Source organism: Neophocaena asiaeorientalis, unplaced genomic scaffold (assembly GCF_003031525.2).
Source record: "Neophocaena asiaeorientalis asiaeorientalis breed wild unplaced genomic scaffold, Neophocaena_asiaeorientalis_V1.1 scaffold78, whole genome shotgun sequence".
NCBI classification, from domain to species: Eukaryota; Metazoa; Chordata; class Mammalia; order Artiodactyla; family Phocoenidae; genus Neophocaena; species Neophocaena asiaeorientalis.
The window spans coordinates 16,077,603-16,082,975 of NW_020175018.1; positions in this window are offsets into that span (position 1 = coordinate 16,077,603).

Genomic DNA, 5,373 nt, shown 5'->3' on the forward strand with positions numbered 1-5,373 from the left:
CATGTGGGATCTTCCTGGACCAGGGCTCGAACCTGTGTCCCCTGCATTGGCAGGAAGATTCTTAACCACTGCGCCATCAGGGAAGCCCTGCGATTCTTTTGTATGGCAAATTGTTCCTCTGCAGATGAAAAAAATATATACATTGCATTGGCCAAAAGGTTCATTCAGGTTTTTCCATAACATCTTATGTGCCATGTCTGGGAAGGGCCCTGATGGGGAGGGAAGCACAAACAAAAGAGAACAAGAGACACACTTCCCTGGTGGTGCAGTGGTTAAGAATCCGCCTGCCAATGCAGGGGACACAGGTTCGAGCCCTGGTCCGGGAAGATCCCACATGCCATGGAGCAACTAAGCCCGTGCGCCACAACTACTGAGCCTGCGCTCTAGAGCCCACGAGCCACAACTACTGAGCCCGTGTGCCACAACTACTGAAGCCCGTGCGCCTAGAGCCTGTGCTCCGCAACAAGAGAAGCCACCGCCATGAGAAGGTCATGCACCGCAACAAAGAGTAGCCCCTGCTCGCTGCAACTAGAGAAAGCCTGTGCGCATCAACGAAGACCCAACGCAGTCAAAATAAATAAATTAATAAATTAAAATTTTATTTAAAAAAAAAGAGAGAACAAGAGGACCAGAAGTATAAGGAAATCCCAGCCGGCGTTAGAGAAGCTGAGAAGGCCCAGAGTGGGTGGTGGGTGGCTACAAGAAAAGATGGCTGAAAATGTGGCTCCACCAGCCCTAAACTCCTCTGTGTTTAAGGCTCAACGGATCGCTGGGGTGAGAGGGAAGCAAGGCCTGGCGTGTGACACCCAGCCGAGATGGAACGGCTCAATCTTACACCATCCGTAAGAGAGTTCTGCCTCCATGTGGAGCAAAGGCTTCAACTTTTGTGCCCAAGTCTCCTCCCCAGGGACCTGGGTTGACAACTCTCATCTCAAGGGTCACTGTGCATGTGAAGCTAAGGGACAGCGGCGTCTGGTGCTTGGCCGGGGCTCCGTGGAGAGGGCTGTGTCGTGTGCCTGGCGGGGCTCAGCTCAGTCTGTCCCTCGCCAGGCAGATGACCTGTTCTCTCTGCCCGACAGCAGGGCATCGCCTGGGGGAACTATCAAATTGCTCGGCTCTAGTAACAGGTTGATCGGGTGTGGGGATGGGGGGGCGGGACGAAACCTTCGACTAAGTGGGAAAAGGGAGCAGTGCGTTCTGAGTCCTGCGGGGAGGGGGCCTTACGGTGGCGCTCCAAGTTCGTGTGAGTGATTTGAGAACAACTTCCCTGTCTTTTCTGAGATATTTGTACCACATTCAGATCATCTTGCATTCCTGGTCTCAGGTTTATCCTGTATAATGTTCCCAAAATACTAAGTAGGTTAGGTAATTCCTCCAGGGCCCTCGGATGCTCTGCCCTGATGTGCTGACGGGGCATTTGTTTACCCAGAGGGAACCAGGTGAGGAGAGAGCCTGGGCCCCTCCTTCCCGGAAGTACCTGTCAGAATGTGTGTAGCTTGTCCACATGCAGCACTGCAGGGTTCCATTCACTCAACCTTAAGACAGGGGAGAAGGACCTCAGCTTGCCCCTCTCGCCCCTCCCTCCCCTGACGCCCCTCCACAAAGGGATTTGGAGGGAAAAGTGGAAATCCTCCGTAAAGGATTTGGGCCTATCACAAGAGAGCGGCAAAAGAGACGCGAGCTGCTATGGGCGTCATCTCAATATTGATCAGGGCTTACAATGCTTAATTCTTTACTGTTACCAAGTCTCTCTTAACTCCCAGCAGTCTTCAGTCCTTGTTAATTTCAGCTTTCTGTCGAAACAAGGTCAGCGTGGCAGCTGTTGGGGCACTGGGGGCTGTATCTCATCTCCCTCCTCTTATATTAGTAGATGCGCCGTCCCGCCACTCTTCCCTTTTCCATGGCCAGCCCCCAGCAGATGGTATGGTTTCAGGAGACCACCAGAGACACAACAAAGCTTTTCTAAGTCCATTAGAAATCCATTATTTAGGGCGGCTGCCCCTACTTCCTCCCCATTCCCTCTCCCCTGACCACTAAGATCTCGTATCAGGAAACTCGATGTTTGGTTTCCTGAGGGAAAAAGCCTGTCTGCGTCCAGAAATTGACTCCACGTGCCATCCGATGTCGGAATGAAGGTCTTCCTGTTTGGATGCCGGGGAGCAAAATAGCTGTTTGCACTCGGCACCATCTCAATTCCAAACTCATCTGCCGGTGGACTTGAGAGCGCGCCAAGTCCTGGCAGGGAAAGAAAGCGGGAAACGGAGCGATTTCTGAGTCCTTCAAAGCCGGCGATTCAGACAGAATCCTACGGCTGGTGATTTCAGCAATCGGCTGACTTCGTGTCAAAGAGCAGATCTCAACAGTCTACCCTTCTCTCCGCAAGCCCCCGAAATAAACCCGGCCGATCGTGACGAGTTGCCCCTCCCCTGTTTCTTGTTCTCAAAGCCGACTTGAGTTTCTTTCTGAACACGAGGACTTCCTCCACCCCCTGCCAGAGACCCCCTTGTCCCTGAAATGTGAAATAGAAAGCAGCAACAGAGAGCTGATGTCTTCGCAATTAACGAAAACAGTGACAGGCAGCCTGGCCCGCTGCCTCGCTGAAGATCTGCCACCGTACGCCCTCCTCCTCTCGAGGCAAGGCTCACAGAGTGCTTAGCTTCTCCAATCACATCGTCCTTGTATCCATAACTTAGCCCCAGGGTGGGGTTGTCTCTGCCGGCGAGTGGCTTTGGGGCTTCAAGTTATCAAAATACTAGCTACCAATTTATCAGCCTGGCTGATGGGGCATCAGAGCTTTCTAGGGAGCTGTCGGGGAGGGGGACCTGTAATAACCTCCGTTCCTCGGCTGAATGGACTCTCTGAGACGGGAAACACAGTCCAGCCTGTCCTGCGTCGCTGACCTTCCTAGAACATTTATGAGAAGACTTTAGCTTAGACCTTGGAGTCAGTTAGACACTGCCCCACTCCCACCCCCGCCCCCCAGCCAGGGATCAAGGGCAAAGGGCGGATGGATGGTATAGCAAACCTGATGATTTGGATTTGTGAAATCTGGTACGGGGACCCCCAGTGGAGTCTCCTTATGGTTTATTTCACTGCCTGCCAACATGTGGGACGCATGGCCCTGGTGGTGAGTGGAAGAGCTTCCGTGGAATCGGGCATGACGTTGAGTAATGTTAAATCACAGCGAGAATTACTCTCTTTCCAGTTCTTATTCAAACTTCACGTTGCTTAAAGGGAAATCTGTGACTCTGGGGCTCCTGAATCTTTCACGCCTCCCTAATACCTGCTAATCTCCCTCCTTAACAAGGAGACCTGTCCCCAGGCTCCCCGGCCTACGATGGGAGCAGTACCTCCTGAAACTGACAGCCTTGTTGGGTTTTTGTTGTATTTATTTTTATAGTTACCTTATGTTTGCAGCCAGTTGTACTGATTTCCCATTTAGCATTGTGATATAAAGTTTCTATTTAAAGCACATATTATTAGGTTAAACATTAGATGATTCAAAATTTAAATTTTGGGCACAAACCCACGTCCCCTGCATCGGCAGGCGGACTCTCGACCACTGCGCCACCAGGGAAGCCCTGTGAGCCTTGCTTTGAGAGAAGGAGCGTGTACCGTGGCAGAATGCTTGGAGTTTAGGGAACCTGGCTCTGTTTGAGTTGTTATGGGAGATAAGGCCCTGAAAACTGCCCCCAGAGTGGTGCTGGGAGAAGGAATGCGGGCTGGGGCAGGCAGGACTGCTCTGGGAAGCTGGAGATCACTGCTTCTCTCTTGTGGTCACTTTCTCCTCCTTTCCCTCCCCTCCCATCACAGGTGTGGGGGGTTGTACTAAAGAGACCCCTCCTCCCATTCCCCTGGTGTCAAAAACTCCCTTTCCTTCAGGGAACTATAATGATTGGTCCATGAGTGGTCATGCGACTCAAGCCAGACCAATAGAAGTCCTTCCCTGAAAGTTTTCATACTGAATCTAGGGGGGAAAGTCCTCACTTAACTCTCTTTCCAGTTCTTATTCAAACTTCACGTTGCTTAAAGGGAAATCTGTGACTCTGGGGCTCCTGAATCTTTCACGCCTCCCTAATACCTGCTAATCTCCCTCCTTAACAAGGAGACCTGTCCCCAGGCTCCCCGGCCTACGATGGGAGCAGTACCTCCTGAAACTGACAGCCTTGTTGGGTTTTTGTTGTATTTATTTTTATAGTTACCTTATGTTTGCAGCCAGTTGTACTGATTTCCCATTTAGCATTGTGATATAAAGTTTCTATTTAAAGCACCTATTATTAGGTTAAACATTAGATGATTCAAAATTTAAATTTTGGGCACAAACCCACGTCCCCTGCATCGGCAGGCGGACTCTCGACCACTGCGCCACCAGGGAAGCCCTGTGAGCCTTGCTTTGAGAGAAGGAGCGTGTACCGTGGCAGAATGCTTGGAGTTTAGGGAACCTGGCTCTGTTTGAGTTGTTATGGGAGATAAGGCCCTGAAAACTGCCCCCAGAGTGGTGCTGGGAGAAGGAATGCGGGCTGGGGCAGGCAGGACTGCTCTGGGAAGCTGGAGATCACTGCTTCTCTCTTGTGGTCACTTTCTCCTCCTTTCCCTCCCCTCCCATCACAGGTGTGGGGGGTTGTACTAAAGAGACCCCTCCTCCCATTCCCCTGGTGTCAAAAACTCCCTTTCCTTCAGGGAACTATAATGATTGGTCCATGAGTGGTCATGCGACTCAAGCCAGACCAATAGAAGTCCTTCCCTGAAAGTTTTCATACTGAATCTAGGGGGGAAAGTCCTCACTTTCCTACAATTCCTTGCTGAGGAATTATAAGGCCGTGGCTGCCCTATAGCTGCTCTTTCTGAGAGGATGGTGTTCATCCACAGAGAAGAGTTGAGATGGGAGACAGAGAGACAGAAATAGAAATCCTTGATTCCGTTCAAGTCCCTGGATCCAGGGAACCCTTCCACCAACCCCTCTATTTTTGTTGACTGCTGACCTAAAGCAATGCATGCCTTTGCGCTTAAGATGGTTTTGGGTACATTTCTCTCATTTACGTCTAAGAGAGCCCTGACGAATGAAGCACGTGAAAAGGTGCTTGACATTATTAGTCACCAGGGCATTGCAAATCAGAACCCCAGTGAGATACTTTGCACCCACTAGGATGGCTAGAATCAAAAAGACAGAAAATAGCAAGTGTTGACAAGGATGTGGAGAAGTCCGAACACTCACACGTGGCCGGCAGGAATATAAAATTGCGCGGCCACTCTGGAAAACAGTCTGGCAGATCCCCAGAAGGTGAAACACAGAGCTACCATTTGATCTAACAATCCCCCTCCCAGGTATATATCCAAGAGAAATGAAAACGTGTCCACACAAAAACATGTACG